The following is a 26,243-nucleotide window of genomic DNA, read 5'->3' as shown; positions in this document are numbered from 1 at the left end:
TTTAGTCACTTGCTGCCCTCAGAAACTATCTTGGATCTAGAAATATCGCAGAATAACAACAAATAGCTCATATTATGGTTTAGGCACTTAATAATTAGAAGTGGAAGGAAGGAAAGGCATATATACTTTCATATAAAAAGCCAGTTGGGTGTTTTTAACTAAAATCCAACCCTGAATAGACCAAGATAAAATGGATAGTAACAGTATCCACTACAAACTTCCCCATTGATCTCCAAGAGAAGGACTGAGGTTGTGCCTCAGGCCCTGTCCTTGTTGGCAGGCAAGGGGCTGGGAAGGGGCCAGTGTGGCTGTGGCCAGGCACATGAGGCTGAACTGTGTTTGCTCTGGTGGAGAGGGACATCAGCAGGGTGAGCTGCAGTTTTGTGAGAAGCTATTTGATCCCATTTGTACATGTGACAATGCTATCTAAAGGCCCAGTGGGTGCTGATGAAACAGGCACGATAGTAGGCATGGTAGCATGCTTTCTACGCCCATCTGTGACACCGATGGCAACATGGCTATGGGCACATTCCCTGGTCTCTGTGTCCAGGACAGCATCCTTCCTCCACCCTTTCCTGACTGTCTCTAATCCTCTCCAGATCACTCCCTAATTTCTCTTGTGCTCTGCTGCCTGTAGTAATTTGACTCCATGTCCTGGGGGCCAGGGACAGCAAAAGGAGTCTCTGTAGCTCTGATCAGCCTTACCGAACAGGCTCGTAGTAAGGGGGATGGAATTTCTGGGCTCGGCTGAAGCTGACTGACAAAGAGGTCTCTTTTGTGCAACAAGTATACTGAAGAAAACACAGCTGGTGCCCACAATACCCCACTTCCCCATCACCACAAGCCCGTCTCCCACCAGTCTTGCATCCTCCCTGCAACTGCAATGCTGTAAGGCGCCTGGACATCTATCATGGGGTTTTATCCCAAAATTATAGTCTTGCAATGACACATGAATCAAGCAGCTCTTGATAACTGTGAATATGCAAAGGTATTTATAAGGAGTATTCTATGATTTGTCTAACAAATATTATACCAAGAAAAATATCTATATTTAATTCTTCCAGCTAAACTGCATGTGTGTTATGATCTTCCCCGGAAAGCTTCACTATTGTTGTGCTTTTCTGAAAAGACAATAAGAAACTATGATGATAGCAATAAAAATTATGATGCTGCATGTTCTCTTGCCTTTTACAGCAAAATTCCTAAAGCCATTTAGTAATCACCCCATATTTCTACATAGCTGGGAAGAAAATGAAAGATAAAGTGAACGAAGTCAAAGAAGTCCCATGAGGAAAACTTGAAAATTCATGCTTTTACCAAACCACAAGTGAGGAACCAGATAGCGTAATGTATATAAATGAGAGCAGCAGCTCTATTTCATGCTAGTTAGACCATCAGATGTAGAGACCATCATTGCCAAGAACTCCCATGCAGTTAGTTTTAAAAAGAAATCTCATATATGATGAAGTAATTTTCTGAAAAGATGTTTTTTTAATCACTTGTCTAGTGGGTTTCCATAGAAGCCATCCTGTTCTCAGAGCAGTTTAAGAGTTGTGTTAAGATCCTGACACCATTCACAAGTGCCAGAAAATTCAGAAACTGAAGATACTGCTCAGTTCCCTGGGTCACACCATGTGCACATACTTGTTTACATTCAAATACTATCTCTCTTTAAAAGAGAACTCTTACGAAAGCTTTCCATCCCTCTCTGATAATGATAAGAAAATAGAGGGGAAAAGGAATAAACGTTGCAGAACTGAACAGCATGAAGGGCTTATCTCCTTCTTCAGACACTTTGAATTTCGTGAAATTTTCCTCACATTTCTAAGGGGATTAAATGAAGCACTTAAAAAAACCCCAAAACAAACCAACACAAAACAAGAAAGTCCTTGCCATACTGTATTTGTTTTCTTTGAGCTTTGTGACCAACAATAAAACTGCACCTACCATGTCAATTCTTTTTACCAACGAAAACACAACCTTCCTGTGTCAGGAGCCTGAGCTACTAAGAGTTTTTTTCTGTCTCCTTGAGTCCTCTCCTCTACTGCCGCTGGAGCAGGCCATCCAGCCACTGGCCCATCTGCTGCCAATTGGGGGGTTTCTCCTCCTTACATCTTGTGTCCTGTTACTGCCCATGGTGGCAGAACCAGGCATCTGAGACATGTGAAACTGCATGAACCAGTTCCTGTGAGGAACCAAAATCCTGAGCATTTCCCTGGCTCTCCTGGAGATCTGTGTCAGCATTTTACTGCACAGATGCAAGGATGCAGCTTGCAAATAGTCATACAGAAGCTATGGTGTCACAGGGAATTTAAACCAGTCCTTTTAATTCCAAGTATCATCCAAGTCCCTTGATGACCCTTCCCCATCAGTGCAGAAGAGGAGGAAAAACTATCAGCTCCTCTGCTGCAAAGTCACCTCACTTTAGAGAGAGGAGCAGAAAATTTAACTCCGGTCTGCTGCTAAGGAGCAAGTTCAACTGCCCATTCTCTTATTAAAAAACCCAACCAAACAAATAAATAAACAAAAAGGAGAAAGGGGGGAAAAAAGGCAAGAAAGAGAGATTTAACTGGAGTATTATCAGATATTTGGAAGTGTTAAGAGCCTGTTCAGATGTGCCCTTGCTAACAGGTGTCCCCAGCAGTGAAATGCAATTAATATGGAGAGGATTTCTGGGAACATGTGGATGGATAGGTCAGCCAAATAATCCCACATCAAAATTAGTGGGTTGTTTATAGCTAGTAGCATAAAAAAATTATGATAAAAAATACAAACATTCAGGTAGCACTAGGCTTGCTGAAAGGTTTGTAACAAAATTATTAAGCTTTTCACACCATAGTGGCACCGACACTTCTGTAAAACCCTGGAAAGGTTCCAGCAAAGACACAAATGCCCTGCACCACAACATTACATGCTAAAAACCGCTATTCTCCTGCCTTATCCCCGTGCCACATCACCTTCCAGAGCATCCTGGTCTTTACCCTCTCTCATTTTCTTTGATGTAGTTCTCAAGAGAAGAACATCTGATCCCAGTAATCTCAAAAGAGCAACAACAGTGGGAGGCCTATTAAATCTCATTTTCAGCTTGTTCAGAGAAATTGAGAGGAGGGAGAGGACGAACGAGAGAATTCCAAGCATGGCAGTTGCTGTAAATAAGAGAAAACAGAGGGCACATCAAAAAGAGAAGAGGTTGTTGAAGGATCAGTGGTCCCAAACTAGAAATTATTAAAGAGGAAAGAGAGAGAGACACCCCAGCTGGTTTTCCACCAGCTGGAAATGTTTGCGATGAAGAAAGCATGAAATAAAATACAGGGCAAAGTCTGCACTAATATGACATAAAAATTATAAGTGTGAATGCAAAGAGGTCTTCTGAGGGCCATCATTACACATCCTGTGCATTAACACTGAAGTTGGACTAAAGCAGGAACTGGAAACCTGAGCCCTTTCAATTATATCCCGTTCTGGAGGCTCAGAGACACACCTCCACACCCAGGGCTTGGATGCCCTTAGTTCTGAACACCCCACAGAAACTGCAGAGAAAACACATTTCTACTCTGGATGCAAACATGGGCAGATACAAGGGACTACTTTTGGTAAATTAGTTTTCTTGTACAGCATTCTGGGGGAACTAACCTTGTTGAGCTAACTAGGTGCATAGGAGACAATATATAGGTTATCCAGGATTCCTGTGGAATAGGAGAGGAGGGGAGGTGGAGAGGAGGCTGAAGCAAATTAATCCCTCTATACTGCAGTATTGAATACACCTATTTACTAGATGTCGGGAAACCAAGGCACCACTACGAATTCACTAAACTCTGCTCATGAAGCAATGATTCAGAGAAAGGGTTTTGTAGATTAGAGAAGGCCACATGGGTTACTTCTGATCTTCAAAGTAAGTTTGGAGCTTGGATTACCTGTACATTTGTGGTTGAATAATCCTGGGAGGATCCTGACTCTGTGCACAGTCTTGGCACAAGACCTAAAAAGCCTCACATCTGGGACCCCATCAGCACTGCCTCTCCTCCCAGGGCTGTGAAGGTAGCTGATGAGGCTCAACAACTTCTAGTAATTAAAGAAACAGTTGGAATAACATCATACTATCACCCAGGAACTTAGCATGCCTCTTTTTCTTCTGCCCTCATGCTCAGATGCTTTTCTTTTATTCTCCTCCTGTCCTTCTTCTCCTCTATCTATCATGAAAATTTAATTTCCCTTTACTGGAGTTCACAGGCAGGAGGGGAAGTTAAAAATAAACAACTTACATGTATTCATTTGTACCAGGGAAAAAATCCAATAATTTCAGGCCTTAGTGCATCTAAAATTATGTAATCATGTCCACTGGTGGTGTGGAAACATTTTAGCTGGCAAAAAGGGTTGCAGAGCAGGCATACCACTGGAAGCTTGAAATAGCAAGTGGCAGACACTCAAATAAAATAACCATACTGAAATGTAGAAGATTAGAAAGGCAAAGGACACAAACCAGCTATGACTTGACCTTGGTTTCAGTTTACTCCAGATGAAATGACTGAGATACTTATAGCCCTAAGCCTCATCATTTAGTCAAGAATTGCCTCTGATGAAAGCAGTTGGAGGGAAACATTTTTACACGCATTTGTCTGCTTTAATTTTCCTCCAGCTGCTGCCTTTCCAAATTTGATCTCCAGACAAGGAGCACTGAGGCAGGTGATTTAATAGACCAAACTAAATTGAAGATATTCTGGCAGCCATTACACAGAAATGATATCCAGCTACCTCGGGTGAGGAGACCACTCTGTGTTGGAGAACCGGGAAAGGAGATGAGCTTTGGCTCAGGAGCCACCCTGCACACTCTACATCAGTCAGAAACTTCACAAGGATCCTGCCTTGCCTGCTGCTCACCACCCTCTTGAGGCCCATGCCCACCTCCCATATTTGGAGCCTCTGGGAAGGGCTGCATTGCTCAGATGCAGCTTGGGATGCAGTGTCACAATATGTTATGCCCATCTCAGGTAGAGTTGCTGTAGAACAAGGCAGTCCTGCACACCCTTCTCCCTATTCTCTCCACCAGTCTGCTTCTCTCCCCCATGACCTTCTCCTCAGCACAGGTCCTTAGGACCAGAGTCCCTCTGACTCTACATAGACTGTGTCAAGGAGCACAGAAAACTGACCCTACAAGGACACTAAAAGTGACTTGGCCCTAAGTAAAGGACACAGCAGGAGAGCTACACAGTGATGGGGCTGGGAGGGGTCAGACCCCCCCTTGGATGAAGGCATGTGCACCATAAAACGGACCCCTTGACTTTCCACTGGAGATATCATCTGCTCACAGTGCAGCTGTCATGGGTAGTGCAGAGGCTAGGGCAGAAACGTGAACACCGTCCTTTCATCTGGAAGTGGCTTAACCTTCTTCCTTTTTTGTATAAATAGGTAGTGAAACTGAGCCAGAACATGGGCAAATCCCTATCTGAGAGCAAAGCCTACTCAGAATGAGAGTTGCCAACCTGGTGGTTCCCACTCAAGTGAGCTGACTGTTACATCCACCCACCATGCCACGAACAACCACCCTCAGCACTGGGCAGGAGGCAAGGGTCAGACTCATCACTTTCATAAACACACTATGAGCTCACATTTCCCTCTCCATTCCTCCTGCCCCTCTGTAGCATCTCCTACTCTCTAGCAAAACTGTCTCCACACCTCAAGGTATTTGGGTATAACCACAGCCATGTTTGCAGGCAAGCAAACTTTTCCCATAGAAAGTCCCTTGGCCCTGTCAGTCGTGCATTTCTGTTTTGCTGAAAGGTACAAGCTGTGCTGTTTATCCCGTGCTTGTGTGGGACCATGTTTGCATTCTTAAGAGCAGTGGTGCAAGTCACTTTCCCTGGGTATTACCATAAAAAGCTAGGTTCCCCCCAGTTGCTTTTCTGTGCTTCACAAGATTGCCACTTTGGGTTTTGTGCTGGGGCAGCAGGGGTGAGATTAGCTTCCCAAAGAGAATTAAATCCATAAAAGAGGTAGAGGAGGGCCTGCTGGTGCTATTCAGGGGCAGTGGGAAGATACACTCTACTGCAGACGGAGCTTCAGAGCACAACACCCCTAACCTTTATTATCATTCTTTCACTGCCAGGGAATTTAATTGATCAAAGCAACCCAATTCTTGGCACAAGTGCTTGAAGCTGCAAATCTGTTCAGACCTCGAGCTTACAGCTGGAACCCCCCTAATGCTGCTAGCAGGTTTTGCACTCAGCTTCTACAGGGAGCATGTCCCAGCACCACTGTAAAGGGGTAGTGATAAAAAACACTGAGAAAGAGGGAGCGGAGAGGGCCAATTAGACAAGCTCATAAGGATTTGATCTTAAGTGGGCCCGCTTGGCTCAGAAAGTTTGGACAATTGGGATTATCTCAGCCCTGCAAGGCAGAAAGCCAGAGATGGCGATGAAGTGCTGCTGTTTCCTCAGAGTTATGAAACCTCAGCCTCACCTCCAGCCTGGCAGTATTGTTTTGTTACATTTGTTCTAGCACATGATCGGACAAGTCTTCATCTGGGATCCAAGGTGAGCACCACAAACCTGGAGAGGATGGCTGTTTCTGCTCTTCACCTGTTTTGAAGATGCTTTTCACACAACCTAAGCAACTAACTCAAAACCATGGGCACAAAACAAATAAATTGAGAAAAAAATTCTATCCACAGTGGCACCAAGGACACAGGTCTGCACAGCAGCACTGTCAGACAGGAAGAAAGCTCCCAGGCAGTGCAGTCACTACAAGGATTTGATGGGGAGCAGCACTTGTTGCTGGTGTGGCAGAAGGCAGAAGCAGTCACTGGTGGCTGGGGTGCTGCCACCAACCCTCGCCTATTTCTGTTGGGGCCCCCAGTGCCCACAGCCCTGCCGGGACATCCTGCCTGGCCTACTTTGATTGCTGCTTGGCTGTTGCTAGTATCTATAAAAACTGACCAAATTACAGTTCCCCTTAAAACCCCAAGCTAGTTACCAAAATAGCCCGAGATCAAGAGCACGGACCTGGCACAGACTTAGAAGCAATTGGCAGGGGCAAGCTTTTAAAATTATCTACCTAAATATGGATTTCTAAGAGAGAAATCAGAAGTTAAAAGAGTGTAAACTGTTGTCATAAATATTTGAGTGAGAAGCAGACTGGAACAAGAGTTTTTTGGTCTATTGGCTATAAAGATGCCTTTTACACTACCAAAACATCCTCTGTCACACTCTTTCCCTGCCTGTTCACTGCTCCTGTGGCTCTTTCCAGCCTGATTTTATATAGAGCCTATGGCATCTGAAAGAAAAGCTGCCTGTGTTTTATGCTCTTTCTAATTTGCAAGAAAAACAAATGTAAATCACACCTCACATTTGCAGCACTGCAAAAGAAAATGTTAGATTTAAGGCTGTGATATGTACAACAGTAGAACCAAAAAGAGTGATTGGATACCAGACAAAATATTTTATATTTTTTTAAGGTCTGCTAGGGAAAAAGAAAGGTTTGAGTATGAAATATCATCTTGCCTTGACTCACTTAGTATTGTTTTGCATTAAAAAGGAAAAAGCCGCATTGTATAATGCATGCAGCAAGCTGTGTGAGTGGAGTGTGCATGTTAAAGAAATGTACTGAGCATTGGCGCTTATTTATTAAAATTCTGATGCGAGGTGAAACTCAATTTAGTCAATGTCAGCAAGCCTCCTAATGAGGCCTCCTTTTATTTTTTTAATTTTTTATTATGAAAGGCAGCTTTGTGCCTCCTCTAATCAGCTTGACAAAGGACATATAAAAATGCAAAGAGACATAAATATTACTGTAATTACCAACAAGAAACACCATGGACAAATGCAGGAAGTAGCTGCAGATCTATTTGCAGATGTAATGGCTGAATATTGTGGGTTACTTGTTTTGCTCTGGAAAGGAAGGGCATTTCATAAACAGTAAACCACTTTGATCAAAATCCAAAACCGACACTAAATTTGCAGCTTTTTCCCCAGACTCAGACATATTCAGAAAGTACCTCTGACTAAGCATGATCTACTTGCCTGTTCACTAGTTCTGCAAACACTGATGTGTCCCAGTTTATGAGCTTTCTGCTAGGCCCACATAGGGGCTTTCTCCTGAGGTAGTAGATGAGTAAAACTGTCCTTCGGATCCAAGCCCAGAGCTCAGACTGCCAAGTCTACAAAGACCTTAGAGACGGCAGCAGCAACATCAAAGGTAGATACAAGGGAAAGTACTGCTACAAACCTAGGAGTTGTTATGCAAATTAAAGGATGCAATGTAAGGGTATGTTAATGGCTGCATTAAGCCTCTGAACATGCCCACTATGAATCGTTTCCAGAAACCTAAGCAGATTCATTCTCAGCTGGAGGCTTGTATAATTAATAAAGACACTGTGCCTTCTCTCCTGACCCAAGTGGCTAGGTACCAAACCATTTATAGCTTTATAGGTTAACACTAACATCCAAAAACGTATTGGCAACTTGTGCAGATCCTGGCACATCAGTGTGATGCATTCCCAGCATGAAACGCTACTTAATAAGCGGGTCACTGCATTCTGCATTAGCTTCAGTTTCCGAGTGGGCTCAACGTATAGCCCCATGTAGAGTGTATTATGGCAACGACATCTCAAAGGGACAAAGGCACGGATAGCTGCAGAGAAGTCCATTCGAAAAAGAAAAAGTAACCCTTTTCTCCCTGGAGATAAAGGCATTTTGAAAAGGGCACTGCCACTGTTCAGGCACCCTGGAGGATTCCTCAACCTAACACACTGAAGTAGTTCATGTGTTAGAGGGAAAGATGGTTGCTCCTTCAAATAACAGAGCCCATATGGATTCAACCCACTCCTCCCACTGCGACACCACTCCTCCTCACCAGCAAGAGTCCCAGTTTCACCCACATAAACAAGCAGCCCAGCTTGTTCTCAATTCCAGTTCCAAGCTAAGTTAGCTCATGGGACACTGTGTCTGCACTGTAAGAGAGGGTTCATAAGAGTAGAGAAGTGATTTATGACCCTACTGGCCCTTCTTCCAAATGGAGATTGTTGCTTGACAAGCAAAACCTTGTCTTGTGTGAGTCTCCATAGTTGAGTGCAGAGTCAGCCCAGTTTTTTATGAAGATGATCCCATAGGAACCAAGCTGACTTTGCAGTGTGATGCATCAGAAAGCTCAAAGAATTAATTACTCAGCTAATTCTTTGCAGAATCCACTGTGGAATGTGCACAATGCTCACATTTGTGCAGTAACACATTGGTAAATGGAGATGGTACCTAGCAGCACAGGCCAGTGTGCTTAAGTTCCCTGGGCCAGATAAAGTCATAAAGTAAAGAAATGATCTATTGCATATGTAGTGCATTAGAGCTCTTCATTAACAGAGAGACTAATCAATTTATGGAACTCATGAATCAGTAAAGCTATTACTTATAATGATTATTGGCAAATTAACATATCACAGTGTACTGACCCCGATTCATCTCCAGTGTATGCCTACCCATCCACAGCCAGCAAAGGGCCCAGCACTGCTCGTGCCCTTCCACTCCGCTCAGCTAGAGTGGGTCCACTTAACACAGGGGATAAAACGCCATGGCAGAGCCAGCCTCCAAGGTTTCCACTTTGGTAATCATACATGTGTATTGACTTTACAGACAACAGTAAAATAATACTAAATGTATGAAAGACCACAAGCCTTGGCCACTAGGCATGAGTTCTAAATCCACTCAAGAGTTACATACAAGCAGACTCAGCAGTGAGGTCCAACTCAAAAGAAATAAAGAGGTCCCCTGCCAAATTCTGATGCTGATCCAGTTGGCCACTTAATACTTGTTCCTATTTTGGAGGTAACATAGTCCAGTACATTAATTTGGACCCAGTTTCAACCCAGCAAGGATCCTAGTGAGGAAGAAGATCTGTTTGCACAAAAACCTCAGGGTCAGGCTGCCTGCATCCCAGTAGTGTAATGGCCCTACATATGCAAAGACCTCAATGCAGAACTAAAAAAAAAAAAAAAAAAAAGAAAAGAAAGAAAAAAAAATGGCATTATTCAACTTACACTCAGCCACAGAGCACAGTAGGCCACATGTATGAAATGATTCTTTATTAGTGATCCTGTGGCTTTAAACCAGAGGAGACACAGGCTTTGAAATCCTACAGACAGACGATCATTCCCTATTTAATTGTACCAGGCTTTTTTCACTGAAGCTTTTTACAGTCTAAACTGACATTCTTCTCTCTATTCATTACCGCATTCCTGGCCTAAAAATTGTATGACAAGGGAAAGGAAGTGGAAAATTAGGTTACAGTGCAAACAAACATACTGAAAACATTGCACATTTGAAAATAAATTAAGTTTAACTATACTTCCCAAAGGTTAACTTCATAGGTTTTATTATTAGAAAATATCAAAACACTGTTCATTTACTGCAGGGCTCTCCTGCCTGCTGCTTTGTTTCTGGGTCATGCAAGTGTCACAGAGGGTCAGCTCCACATTACTTACAAGCCATGCTTGCTTAACAAAGTAATCCACAATCTTTCCAACACTCATCCACTATTAAGCGCTCTTGCATAGGGTATCATAGACATCGACGAGGCACTCAGGTTCACCAAGACAAGGAAGTTCCTCCCAGCTGCATCACTGGCTCTCTGAACATACACGCAAAGGGCAGGAGACTCCAGCCCACCTTAAATCAACATTTCATTGCCAAAATCAGAGGAAGGATGCTGCTCTAGACCAGTGAAAAGCCCATCCTTGACATCAGTCATATTGCTGTTTGCTGAACTAAGGTTTAATCAGAGGTTATCAGTGTTTCTGCTAATTCATAATAGCTTATTTTGGTTGTCAAAGCAACTACCTCATCAATAAAAAGAGCAGCCAAAACTTCAGGATGTTAGTTCAGAGTTTTGTACACTCCTCTGATCTACAAAGACGAGTTTGGGATGTTAGTTATGCTGGGATGCACCCTCAAGCTCTGTGCTGATGCCACAGCACCATGCAGTTGTAGCCACTCTCTCCCCTACCCTTCTCCAGTTTTCATGGAAAAGGAGCACAAGAGCATGACTTAACCAGGTCCCCACTCGAGAAGGTCAGGAGATGACAAACACCACAACTCACTGTGGCATATCTCCATAGGTCATTTTAGCATTTTTGTGTCTCCACTTCCTACAGGTTAAATTCGTAAATATATATTTGAGGTTGTGCATGCCTTGATGTGATGGGGGAAAAAGCCCAAGTTAGCAGTCTGGTTTGAGGCAATGCATCAGACAAGATGACATAATTGGAAAAAAAAGCTCAGTATTTAGAGCTTTGGAGGGTCATAATGGGTCTCATCTTTGTGTGAGAGTTAATTGTCAGTCCCCTGTCCTGCTGCCATCACGCCACAGCTTCCTCTTGCTGAAAGCTGTCCAGTCTCTCGACTAGCACGACAAACATGCACATGTTAATCATCACCATCTTAAATGGACTCTCTAGAGTAAAGGGCAGAAGCCCAGCTGCAATATTTGCTTTTCTACAACGGAAGTCTCCCAGGGAAAAAAAGGAGGTGGGGATGGGGAAGGGACCCTTTCTTTCCTCTGAGCACTCAGTGCAATTACATTCCTAATGGTGAATTTATGATATCTTATCTTGTGCACAATGAATACTCTGTGTGAGTCACTAGATTTGATATGACACTAAAAAGAAAGAGTGGCTCACAGTTAAGCAAAGCTGGAGAACTGGATGGCCAAGTTTTTGTTCTGTCAAGCACCAACATTTCATCACCTTAAGGGCATTATTAAACTTGCCAACCCTTTTGGTTCTCTTATTGGTAAGACATTTCCTGGAGAACAGGAAAGGAGGGGAAGAGGCACTAAAACATACTCTCTAAAGGCTTGAAGACATTTGTCCATTTTATGACTCTTATTTGTTCTTGTTCTCTCTGTTCTTTCCATTGTGCTTCTCCCCATTTAGATCTTGTTGACATCACTCCTTTGTTATCTTCCTAAATTAGCTGTAATGAAGTCCTTTGAGCTACATGTGCATGCCTTATTTTTTCAGTTTTTGTTTCTCTGAACTGTGCCTATTCACTTTCCCTCACACTAGAGCCTCCCTTCTCCCAGTCCACAACATCCTTTCTAATCTGCTTTTCATTTGCTCCTTTTCACCTTTGGTTACGCAGTGGCCAATAGCCAGAGTGCTTTACAAAATAAATTACATAGTAACTGACCCTCACTGAAAAGCAATAGGCACACACATGGACAGAGCAGGAAACATCTGAAATTTCAGTGCCCCAAAACACAAAGAGGGGAATCAAAAGGAGACAACATGAAAAAACCCTGAAAGGGCACTTATAATTTCTGGCACGTGCAAACAAATCTAAGGGACGTTCGTAGCCATAAAACTACTGGACTGCAGACCATGTAGCTGTACTACAGCAGCCCGTCTGGCCACCTGATCATCACTTGACTATATTGGAAGCTGTTTTTATGTAGCATCTTTCGTAATCGCAGCCTTTCACAGCACTTTACAGAATAATGAGTTGGCATACTACAGCTATTACGCACTTAGCAATAGTGCACAGACAACCTCGCACATCTAGAATCAATTTTATTGAAAAGCTGATGGGCAGGGCAAACAGGTTATTCTCTGCCTTTTTGTTTTGAGAAGCACCATGGATCTTGAGCTTGCCTCTTGCAAGGCAATATAAGAAGCTGGGCATGCATATGTATTTTTTTTTCCAAAGGAAAAAAGAAAAGGTGTGTTTTTACCAATAGCTTGCTTAAAGTGTGTTACAGTGACTATACCTCAAGAATTGACTCCTATTCCCTATTCGGATGATAGGAATATTTTTTTATTAGCTACTACGTCAAATAACATGTTTTCATCATCCTGGATCTACTTGAGAATTTCCTCCAAAACAGGCACAAAGGGGAATGACTCAAGCAAAAGCCAGAGATGGCACTGTCCCTGAATGGCAGGTCCTAGGGGCAACAGCAGTTCCCTACATAGTCTATGATTTGTCTCACTCTACTAACCACCTTGATGGATATTTACATATTATTCTTTTATGCATGCATGAGTGCACACATGTACCCTACAGTTAATGGTACAATGTGTGGCACACCCTATGAGCTTGCAACACTGGACCCATCCATCACAGAACCACTCTATGCTTAGTGTAGGAGCAAAGCACACCACTCTCCAGGATCCCTTTGGGAAAGTGGATTAGTGCTAAATCCTTCTCAGATTGTTTCTCTTTCTCTACAAAGCATCTGACACACCATCTTTGGGGATGGGCCCAAATTTTATTCTTGGAATTGGTCTCAGCCTCACACATCTGCTCTGTCTGAGAAATAAGATGGGTTACCACAGACTACACCTTCCTGGCCACTGTCCTGTCCTGGCAAAGCTATACAGGACCCAATCAGCTGAAACATTTGTTTCAGCTGATAGTTAAATCACAGCCAATAAATCAAAACAGAAACCACAACTTTCAGCATAGGGTCATAGTAGGACCGAGAACCCTTGTTTTTTTTAACCAGAGTTCTTCAGTGTGTTTTTTCTTGCTTAAAAGGAAGGAGAGGTCACTACTAGCAGTATGCTACTTTTGAATTTTCTTTTTCTTTTTTCTGAATGCAGGCTGTATCCAGAATTTTTGTTATCACAACATTCCACAGTGGCTTCGTAATTCTCCTTGGTTTTTCCCAGGAGAGTCATAAACACCTTGCAAGACCCCAGCAGTGTTTGTGACAGTGATTATTGGGAGGGGACCACAACTGCTAACATTAGATATCCTTTAATTTAGAAGTAACAGACACAAGAAAGGCAACATGGCCCAGCAAAAGAGAATTGGAGGGATTTACTCCTGTGTCTGTCCCTTTTCCTCTTGTATGTTGTCTAGTTCATCCATTTAAATGTTAACCTCAGCAGAACAGTTGTCCTCCTGCTCCCTAGAGAAGCGAGCACATGGGGGCCCTTCTAAAGAACATCAGAAGCTTTTAGCATGACACAGTTATGCAGCCAGAACGATGGTGTGACAAATTTCCAGCCACACTGATAGTCCACTTTTAAATGATGAATAAATCTTCCTATCTTGGATTACATGTAAGAAAGGTAACTCTCCAGCTTATACAGTTACAGTGAAACTTTCAAAATAAATACAGCAAAGAAAGATGTTGTGACAAGTTACCTGCAAACCTGGAAGATAATAGCTCTCTGAGGTCAAACTACTCCATTTACCCAAAAGAAGCATTAACTCTTACATCTGATAAGAATATCAATGTCACTACTCAATATGTGACACATTCTCTTTGCAGAAATACAAAGACAATCCGTTTAGCCATTAGTGCAGGGTGTCACATCAATTACTGGGATAGATGCATCAGGGAAACTCAATTGCTCTCATAGATTTTTCCCAGAGTTAAAGTTGCATTTGCCTCAATCCCAAAGGAAGACGGAGCATCCCTTGCTCATTATTTAAAATCTCCGCTGCTGCACAAATTAGAAATCCCAGTCAACTTTCAAAACTCTATGTTTGCAAAATCCCTCAGTAGTGCCAAATATGTCCTTAAAGGAGTTGCAATCCTTGATGAAGTAGTTTCCTAGTTCTCACATTGTACTATCCCTGGCAAAAGATGAACACAGAGAACAGTAAAATGGTTTGGAGGGGCACTGAAGCTGCACTAGATGTTTCAAATGCTGTTAGCCCAGCTTCATGGGTTTGGGAGTCATACTGAAACACCCCCAAGGGCCAAGGCCTTTGACAAAACCTGCAGTCCCTTACTGCCTCTCATGCAGCACCTTGGATCCATTTAAACACATTATTTATTAGCCTCTGGAATCACAGATGACAGAATACCACAAATAAGGCTAATACTGCTTTTTCAGGACTGGCAGATGTCAGAAACACTCAAAATGTGGTGAAAAACTTCCATCTCATGACATTTCTTCAAACCTGGGAACTCTACATTACTTGTTCAACTTCTTCAAGTACAGCTCTGCTTTCAGGTCCTGACCTTGCCTGGAAAAAGGTACCACAAAGGCAAATATGAGATGTAGTGTTTGAGAAGCAGCCAACGTTTTTCAGAGTACCTTGCTCGCTCTGCATTTGCAGCTTGGGCCTGTATTTTATTCTATTTAATGCAGTTCACTAAATAGAGTCGGTTCATATTTTACAGAAATACTACAAAAAGACAATAGACCAGCTGGACTTGTTGATATTTTCCATCTTATGTCCTTATAGGAGGACTGCTCTCTGGAGAGTTTATTCATGTTTCAAAGGACAAGTTGTGATTCCTGAGCTGATTTCAGCCTGTAGCATTTCGGTCTCGAGCGTGTTGGCATGGTTAACAAAAACACACCCAGCAGTAAGGCAGCTCTGTTGCTAACACTTCACTGTTTGTATGCGAAGTATGCACACGCACATTAGTCACAGTGCCTCACTGTAACCTAGACGCCTGCATGGTTTACTAATACCAGGCACATTCCTTTAAATTTTGGGCACTAGTAAAGTAATCCAAAAGATGCAGTTTCAGTTCACTTGAGAGCTTCTCTGCTTGAAGAACAGCTCCTTCTGGATTCCCTACCCCACACACCCCCAGCCTTCTTTCTGAGGATAAAGAGGGGTGGAAAGCACATGAGAGAAACTGGAGTGATATCGTGCCTCTCATCCCACAGTCCGGTGACTCAAGCAATCTCCCAGGAGGCAGGAAACCCACCTCCAGCTCCCTCCTCTGCCTCAGAGCCTGAACCACCTTAAATGATCCCACCCAGAGTACCCAGTAAGCTGGTGGGTATTCAAGAATTCAAATTTGGTGTGAACCACTCAAATTAGTCCCCCTGCTTTAGCAGGGCGGGCTGAACAAGGAAGAACCAAACAAGGTTCTGCAGAGCCCCGTTACTTGTATCTTACCTTGTCAAACACATTTTCTTAACTCTAAACTTAATTTTACCACCCGTTTATCAATTATTGACTTCCTAATCAACTGCCAGCAAACAAGGCATTAAATAAACTGAGCAGTAGTAGCAAGGCATTTGATAAACTAGAAATAACACATCAAAGGCTATAGTCTCATGGTAATACAAGTTCTAGTTAAAGGCCTCCCTATGCATATACGCCTTGATCTGTTAAGGTTATTAAAACAGAAAACGCAGCTGTATTTTTATTAAAATAATTAGCTCCTTCAGTCTGTTTTGAGTGATGTTCCTCATTTCAGATTCAATTTAAGCTCCATCCTATCCAAAGCAGCATATGATTGCAAATTATCTCTATCACAAATGAAAGTTACAGTGGTATTTAAAAACTAATTATTAACCCAATATTGTAATGGCTTGAGCCTCTAAGGCGCAGAGTTCTTGAAGGCTATTGTAATTCACAGGTATCAAGGTGGCATACAGCCTCCTTACAGAAAGCTGAGCCATAACCCTGACTCCCATTGCACAAATAACCCTAGAAAGCCCATGTTTGAAAGCATTTGACACTTCCTATAGACAGCAGGCACCCACCATCTAGCACAAGTTTGCGAACTTCTCTGCAGCAGGGTTAGTTTAAGTAATAATAATATTTATATTCTAAGGAATACTGTTTAAATACACCTCCTACACAGTGAGATTTACTGTTTCAGAAGGAAGATGTCTGCACACCAGAAAAAGTGAATAGCAAAGATCATAGCAGGGAGTTTGAAGTCAAAACTCCATTTTTATGATTTCACTGGGGTTGGAGAAGGGAATATTTGATTTTTATTTTTTTTTATCCACCTGAAGTTGCTAAGCATCTTTCACACAGAAGTCAGTAGAAATACTGAAATTCCAAGAGAACTTTGTATGTCTGCCACAAGCACTCACTGCTGCAGGATCTAGGCTAAACGCCCAAAACACCAAACACTGAAAGTTAGTCCGTCTGTAATACGCACATAACTCTGCCTGACAGAAACGGATCAAATGTAAGTTCCTCCCTGCTGGAGTGCCTGATAAGCAGTGACACATGCTGCTCCATCAGCATGAGTGAGGTACTACCCTGGGTTCATTGCTCAGCCCCATGCAGGGCTAGCAGGGCCCGGGGCATCAATACTTGGAGCCAGGCCCTGGGCTTCTCTGGCTCCACCATCCCATCTTCGGGACAGACATGCCTTATTCCCTCAGGTCAGTACTGAAGCATTGGCCTTCCACAGCAGTGGGAGACTGTGGTGCTTCAGGTAAGAGGGAAGACTGCAGCTTGTGAGCTTTCCATGCAGAAGAGCTTGCAGTGCTGCCCTGCACTGGGCAGAGGTACCTTCCCACTCCAGACCCCATCCTCCCTGTAAAGGGAAATGCTATTTCTCAGCAGCAGCGCTGTGCTTTGCCTTGGGCAAGCTGCCTCCCAGTCTACAGGGTCTGAGCTTCATGCTGGGAGGAGGAAAAAGAGCACTTCAGAAGTCCTACTATACCCACTTTCTGAATCTGGGACAAGTCATTAATTATTTTACAATAATAATGTCTGAGAGTCAAAGACGAGCAAGAAGGCTGCTGAAATTAGAGGAGTTTATCACAGCAGCAAAATGGAGGTGTATTTAGGATGTAATTACAGTTAGATATTCTTTGCTGCTCTTCCCCTTGATGAAGTTTTTTCCTGGCTTGAAAGCCACTGACATTCCCTTATTCCTTGCAGGGATATGTGGCCATCACTCTCATGTCTGTAATAAAACCCTGCACTCAGGGCCTTAAACAAAAACAAACTCTTCACCTTGAGCACAGTAAGTAATCAGTGCTGTTTGAGCACTTTCCACAATTGGCAATTTTTGCACAATTGGCAATTTTTGCACATTGGCAATTTTACTCTCTGAGTCCAGAAGTAAGTCATATCTTGCCCTGGATATTATATTGAGAAACATAAGGTGATTATAGAAATTGTTAAAACACAAAAAGTGACAGGTAATGGCATCAACATTAAGGCACAAATTTCCTGCAGACATGCCTTAAAGAAAGAAAGGAAAATAGGATTTGCAATAAATGTATGTAATGAAAGAGACAAAGGCACAAGAAATGATTATGTGCTCTTACAAAATCAGAGCTGGACTTCCAGAATTTATTGAGACACTGTTTATATGTACATACTCATCTAAATTCACCTCAAAAGTGCTCTATACTGTAAGCAGCCTGCCAATAATTAATAAAAAGAATATATATATATTTTTCTCTATTTACTCTTTTCTGCCAGTATTTCACATAAACAGACCAGGGGAAAGTGGGGGGAAACACACAAATGCACAAATAAAATGCTTAAATACTGTGCAATCCTTTAAGGTTTTTGGCTTCAAGATTTTTTGTAGCTGCCAAAAAAAATGAAAGTAAAATATTTTCACTCAAGCAATCAACCAGCACCTACATTGTATTTAAACTGCAGTGACGGACTGCCAGTAATGCTCTGTGCTAACACCAAAGGATAGAAGACACACATAGATCTAAAATCCCTCTGGTTAATGTTTTCTCTTAACTGCTTATTTCTCACCAGCAGAGGTTATATTGCTCCTTCACGTGCTAACTGTACTCAACTTTTACATCTTCCTGCACCCATGAAAATGTGCACTAGCATTCAACTGCTTCCCTGTTAGTTATCCCAAGTGAGCTTGCACTGGAACTGATTTATTCCAGCCCTTTTTATGCCATTTCCCTGCAGACAGGCTGCATGCAGCCGTGCCAAGATCTCCCATTTTTCTTTGCACAACAGGTCATCAAAACAGCTTCTCAGTTTGTCAGCAGGCACCATGCATGTATCATATGCAATGGACTGGACTTGTCACATAAGGGAAAATGCTGAAAAGATCACTTTTCCTTGTAGAATACAGCCCTGTCATATAAAACTATTGCTGTGATTATCTCAGAGGCCTGGGACCATGACACATGGATTCTCCTCTGTATTTTACCACTTGGATCTTCTTGTCGTTATTCTTTCCATATCTCAACAAATGTAAATCCTCAGGAATGAAAAATACTTAGGGACTCATCCCTCCTGAGTTTATGAATGTTTCAAAACTAAAAGACAACCCTGGCGAACAACTTCATCAGAAAAAAAACACACTTCCCTTTTGAAGGTTTATTCATAGAACACGTTACCAGAAGTACGTTGAGGTAGGCAGGAAACATCGCTTCTGTGATGAGAGACTTCAAAACAGAGAAATATATTCTATTTCTTGAAGTCCTGCTTTGTGTGTGTGTATGTGTGTGTGTGTGAATCTTTCCCCCTTCCTCCCCACTAAGCTGCTGCAGTTCAGAGCTGTCTGCTTTGTTTCATTCATAGGTCCTGGCCCAGCTCTAGAGAATAGGGCTCTTTCTGGTAATGCTGGATACTTTTTTAAGAGACATTTAAGAGCTCCATCAGGAACACAGTGGTCTGAAAGCTTGCCAAAAATATGACTGACTTTATAAGCTCTATTAGTGGTCAGCCTCACTAGCAGAGTTTGCAAGCGTTGCCAAACTGCTCTGGCTGCAGTTAGACATGCTGTGCTGGCTGCAGCTGATGCAGGCTAAGTGAATCCCTCCCCCCAGCTCTCCCCTAGCTTGTCAACACCTTCCTGTCAAAATTTACCCTACCTCATATCTGACAGAGCAGCTTCACATGCAATCACCCTCTCGGCCAGCTGTGTTCGTACAAGCCAGGTTGAAAAATACCACTATTAGAAATGCTTCAGCTAACTGAGGTCATATGGCCAGGAGTGGGACAAGGGCAGCTGTGAGGTGGACAGGTTGATGAGGCTGTGATCTGGAGCAAGCTGGGGGAGCAGGCTGGGTTTGGGGGCAGCAAGGAGCTCAGTGGTGGGTCCCATTTCAGGAAGACTTGAAAGGAGGGGGCTCTTCCGTTGGAGGTTTCCAGCAGCTTCATCCAACAGAACAAGTCTTCGACCACTGCAAAGGCCCCTGCTCTGCTGTTTCCAGCACAGTGGCCAAAAATACATAGCCAAAAAGCTTCACACACGAAGACAAAACCTCTTGTTATCTCCAGGCAATTTTGGACACCAGGAAACCTGCATAAGTTTCTATTAATAGCAGTAACAGTTTATCTAAAAGGAATGAAAGACAGCTAATACTAAACTTGGTGCATGGGTCAGTCTGTAGACAAAACATGTTGCCTGCTTTGTGGTAACGGTTCTAGCATAAACACAAGATATTTAAAGAACAAACCTTAACTAACTGTGCATTTGGGTGGGATTCTTTTCCCTCTAGAGCTTCTCCAGAAATTTCAATCATGCTGTTTTCCAAGAAATATATTTGGGGGCAGGAGGAGAAAAGAGGAGAGGCTGCATGTTACCACATCAGCATAGCCCCAGGCAGCCCTGGGGCACACAGTGCAGTCCCCACACCTGTGTTTCGACTACAGGGTGAGCTGGAGTGACCAAAAGCCCCCAAGGATATGTATCTACTACTGAGTGATCCCTTCCATCCCCTTCTGCCTGTACAGATACTTCTACAGAATTGGTTCTCAGTCTTTATTGTGACACTGTTTTAATGAAAAAACACGCAAAGCAGACAGATGATTCATAAGAAAACCTCCCCAACAATAACAAATGCCCAATGGACATTGCACAGACTGGCAATCTATCTCAACTATTAGATCCTTAAGAAATAATAATTTAAAGAAGCAGAACAAAACACAACCAGGGAAAAAAAAAAAAACAACCAAACCAACAACTACAAAAAACACAAACTGAAAAAAACCAAAACCAAAAATGCCCACGCTAGAGAGCTGAGATGCAGGCAGCCCCAAAAAGCACCTTTAGAATCTCCTCTCACAACCTACCACAAGACTACTGCAGGCTTGCTGTATTTAAACTAGTGCTTGAACTCATTTTCTTTTTCCTCACCACTGAAAAACTGAAACAGAATAAAAATCCAGCAATATCTTGCCACTGTGGCTCCCCAGAAGAGAGATCAATTCCTGCCATTGTTGGGAAAAGCCAAGGATATTATGCAGCCAATGAAGGTGACTGCCGCATGGAGAAGCTCTTCCCTTGAAAGACCCCCATGGGACCTCACTTGGCAGTGAGGTGTAACCTATTTCCACAGGAGTTCATCTCATGGTAGAGCAGTAGCAGGAGGTGCTACTGGGACTGATGGCCCCCAAAGGTACAGCATCCTACCAGCCATCTCACTCCATCTTCCACCTCCAGGATCAGCAGCCTTTCCTCCTACAGAACAGCTCAGCTTGGAGAGGACCAACTCTCCCCAGCAGGAAATCAATGAGCCATTAGCCTTCCCACCTCTTCACCACCTGAACAAGGACAACAGCTTCCTGGCATACAGGAGAAGGGAGGGAGGCATGCAACTTAAGGAGGTGAAACCATAGCAGTACTGAGCCCTGTGGTACCAAAAATCTCACAAATTTGTTGTTCTGTTGCTAGTGATAGTATGACATGTATCAGCACATCCAGCTGCATCAAAGACGCACTCAGAAACCAAACCTCTGTGAGCTATGAACTGCTGTTCTCATCTCAAGATGATTCACTCAGATGCTAAAACTTTAAATGTCACTATTGTTAACATACAGCTCAGCAAAACACGCAAGAAAGAGTGGGAAGGGATGGATTAGGAAAGTCTGTGTGATTAGCATGAGTCATAGCTCATTTTGGCACCATCAGTGAATAGGCCACGCATCCACCACTTCTTCATTGCCTTCAAGAATCTGAACCCCAACGCAGGTCATCTGAGCCCATCCACAAAGGGCCTAGGCTTCAAAGCAAAGCCAAACCAAAGGAGCCAAGCAGAGCTCATGGGTGTATTCCAAGCCCACAGAAGGAGAGCTCAAAGGGCTTGAAAACATTTGCCAAAGACAGTTTATCATAAGAGAAACATATGATTTTCAAGCTGTAGCCATCTTCATGGAGGTTTAAGGAGCTCTTGTTCACAAAGCCTACACTACCAAATGCTGGATTTCTGCTTCTCTCCAAGTCAGATACTTGTAACAGCCCTGTCTTTGCTGAGCTGACTTCTAACTGGACCTTTCCCAGTGCAAATACTAAAGTGTATGTCCAATTCCAGCCTTCCCTGAACCAAATTTGCATCTTACATCAGAAAAGAAGGTACAGGCTCCATACCCGTAATGCTGGAAGGAAGCTGAGTTTGCTAAGCTGACACTGTGCCATGGTTTTGCATGGTTTTGCTGGGGAGCAGACAACACCATGCCTGTTGCTTTTTGTTGAGTGTGGGTGAAAAAGCAGAGTGGAATCTCTATCAAACACAATAGAAACTGAAATTTTGTGGCAATGAACAAGGACTTTATTGCTGTAGTCCAGAGACCAAAAATTCATACCAGGCAATGGATGTAGGGTAGAGCAAAGTGCATGGTTTGGAGAATATGGACAGAACAAAATAATTTATCTTAACTACAAGGTATGACATAGAGAGGGGAGCACATGGACAGGAAAAGTCCTTCATTCTTTTTCAATTCTAAGACAGTTGCAACAAAAATACAACTTTGCTTAACACTATAGCCATATTACCAAAGGGACTGGGAACTTTGAAAGCTTAGAAAGAACACAGCACTGACATTCTTACATTTTGAAAGAGTCTTACCGTGACCGTAAGAGACTGTCAATAAATAAATTGGATATGGTATCACTAGATATCCAAAGGATTTAAGAAAATAGGACAGGAGATAAATAAATGCATTTACATCTGATTTTGAATCAAAGTTACCAAGACTTCCAAGGTGGAGAGAGAACTTTACATTATCCTTACCATCTCTTCATTCAGAAAATGCCACAGCACTGGCATTGGAATTGCAGTGCTTATGATGGTGTTGTATTTAAAGATAGTATTTTCACAAGACCAGAGGCAAATCAGTTTCACATCATTCCTGGTACTTCATTATAATTTGATTTGTTTGTCTTTTATTCCAACTCTAGTTTCATAGCTAGAAGGGCTAGTCTACTCCTCCTGCCCTGCAAGGGTGTACAGCATTCCTGGAGCACTACATAATGGTGGGAACTGAGCCTGCAGGTCCATGGAGACCTGAATCAGTCTAAGCCAGGCTTGTGGCATGCCAGCCCTCTTCCTGCTTCTGCATTCCCCCTTTCTCCTTCACCAGTGCTGCGAGTTATCCACTTACTTGGCAAGGTGGTTTGCTACCACCAGTAGCAAACTCTGCTCCCTGAAGCAGCCCATTCTGCAATTACAGGAAAAATAATGTGGGTGTTAAGCTAGAAGTTAGCTGGTCAATACTTCAGTTGTTATTCCAGAAGGAGGTAGTTCTGCAGTAGAGTCAATAGGACTCTGAGGTCACGTTTTATATAACTGAAAAAAGATATTTCCTAATAAAAAAAAAAAAAGTTGTTTAATGAATAAATAAATCAAAGCATCCACTCAGAAATAGACTCCCCCCAAAGACTTTCCTTGTCACTGAAGCATGATGTTCGGTATTGTCCTTTGCTTTTTGATATGCTGAGAAGAAAGAAAATGGACCAAGAACATTTCAAACTTGTTTCCTGCACGAAGTCATGTAAGCACTGTTGATATCTATTGCAGATGTGCAAGTTATGTTTGGATACAGATTCCAGTACCTCACAGCTTTCAACCATACACACATTGACAAAGCGAGAGTCAAAATAGCTCACTTTAGTTTCCCACAGCACCAGTGTCATTCACCCTAGCACAGATGATCAGCATTTCCCTAATTCCCAAGCATCAGCAATACTCTTACAGAGCTGAACAATCCTTGTGACAAGAACTTGGGGAGAGAGGATTTCCCAAAATCCTACAGGAATTTTGGTGGCTGCTCAGCCTCTGTGTGTACCTGTCATCAGTTTCTTTTTCTCTTTAGGGCAGCACAAACCATCAATGTGCCAGAAAATTGTTGTTATAGCTCTCTGCAAAGGGTTGCCTTGTTTTCTGCTATGTAGAGCATTAACATGAGCAGCCCTTGAGCAGGTGCAGGCCAATGTCTCTTGTAAAGAAGATATCACCACACCCCAACATCTCTAAAGTAAACGCACACAGTAAGGAGCTGCTATGCATTGGTAGGGGGTGGGGAAAGGGAGGAGGACATTTATTCCATGTTGTTAAGTCCTATAAAGGCAATTGGTTAGGTTTATCAGCAATGGACGGATTTGGGGTAAGGATCATCAGGACAGAAGGATTTAGAGAGTCCATTATTTCCAGTGTCCTTCCCCTTTTTATGGTGCCCATTTTTTTTTTTCCCACAAGTAAATTAAAATTGTTGCTGCAGTATTGCTGACCTCTTTCACACAGGGCATCAAATCTCCAAAGAGTCCCTTAAAGCCCAGTCCTTTCCCAGTGCTGTATCCTATTAGTGCACTGACCCTTTGTGCATCCAGCAGAGCTGTTAACCAAAAATGCCTTTGGAATCTGAAAGCTGCAGCACAAAGGCAGCCCTTAGGTTTGAATAGGGCAGAGTGGAGGGTTTATTCCTCCTTGGAGCATGGGAGTTACAGCAGAGTAGGTGAGGAGAGAGTTTGGGCTCTTCAGCAGACATAAATCTCTTATTGAAAAGGAAAAAAAATTGGAGTCTATACCAAGGATTTCCCAAAACAGAGCTCTTACCAGCTGACTTTAGTTGTATAAGCAGCCTCAGATGTAGCCAACTTCCCAAGTCTAGGTCACCATGAGGGAAAAACCTCCGGGGAAAAAACTTCGGGTTTGAATCTGGATCAGAAGAACAGAAGGGCATCCCATTCAGAATGCAATAATACTTGAGAAACAAAGCATCTTTCGGGTATTAGAGCTACAAAAACTGTTTTAAAACATTCCTTGAACTTAAAAGATAGGAACAGAGTGCCTAGCAGCTCTATCAAGCTAACTTTAAATAAGTTGGTGTGAGTTCATTTAGAAAGTGGGTTATTCCTTTGTGTCTCCAAAAGTTTTGAAAAGGAGTGGGAGATATCTACATGCAGAGAGCAAATGGATGTCCTAGATTATCTGGGACAACGTCAAAAGACAGTGACTGTTCTGATGAGGACAGTCAACCTCCAGGAAGAAAAGTCCAAGATGAAATGGTATCCCCGAGTAATGAATTTGCTCTTACACCCCATGACAAGTCAAATGCCCTGAGATGACTTATTTCCAGTATCACAGTGGAAGACTGACAAGACAGAGACACTGAACATACTCCTACATCCCAAATGCTTGTTTTACTTTCCCTTCACCCACTCTACCAACGAACTCTTTGTGCAAGATTTTTTTTCTCAGTAAGAAATTTGGGATAGATTACCATCCTGTCACAAACAAGGGATCACATGAACAGAACTGTGTTTAGCATTTCACTTGAAAGTTTTTGTATCTGTAGTTTTGTCTCGATTATGTTTTCTCTTCGATCCCCACCAACCATACTTTGTTCACAGATCATTTAAGACTTCTAATTTCTCTTATCCTTCAATTAAGGTACTTAAGATGGGAAATAAAAACTTAAAGATTGGATGACTACACATATTACAATCGCCTTTATCACCTTCCTTCAACAGGTAAGTTAGGAAGCCCTGCCAAGTTAACAGGAGGCTTACAATGATACATCTGTCACTGCTACTGGAGTCAAAACAGAAGTCTGTTTTATTTCCTTTCTCCAACCCAACACTTATTTATGTATTCAACTAACCTACCCAGTTGACTGGCTGTGCCTGCCTCAGAAAACAGAGAATTTGTGTGGTGTCTGGTCCCTTCCCTTGGTGCAGCCCAGAGGAATCCTGGCTCACCAAGTCCCTGAATCACCTTGGCTGCAAGGGAAGCATGGGACAAATCCCATGAAGTTAATACTGAAAACACAGAACTCAGAAGGGCACTTTGGGTACAGAGGCCTTGATTTTTCAGTAAAATATTTTTTAAATGCTGCAAAAAAGATACCATTCTTTAATATTTAATCAATTTTGGTAGCAGTGTCTCATCATCAAAATAAAAATGAAACAGGAATGTTTGTGGATATTTGCAGCTATTATTTCCCCTGTAGGTGCAGAGAAAATGAAAGAAATTTAGCCCCCACATGATCTAAAAAATGTACTTCTTATTGGGAAGTAAACGGCTTTAAGTGGAGACAGGAAAGATACGGACAAAATAGGAATATTGAAGGTAATATAGTGAAAATAACTGATGGTTACCGCCCCTTCCAAGTATTTCTACTATCAGCAAAAAGGTTAAACTTAGGAACAGATAGAAGAGAGTTAGTTATGCCACTGCTATCACAAGCTTAATATCTGCACAGATCAACTCATAAAATCTTTCCTTACTGCTTACTGGTTTCTCTTAGCAGCAGAGCATCTGCCCTTACAGGAAAGGTCTGTCTTTTCCACAGATCTGCGCTCATGTAAACCTTCTATTACAAAGA

This window comes from Corapipo altera, unplaced genomic scaffold, assembly GCF_003945725.1.
Source record: "Corapipo altera isolate COAL_440 unplaced genomic scaffold, ASM394572v1 60, whole genome shotgun sequence".
NCBI classification, from domain to species: Eukaryota; Metazoa; Chordata; class Aves; order Passeriformes; family Pipridae; genus Corapipo; species Corapipo altera.
This window is presented reverse-complemented; position numbering follows the sequence as displayed.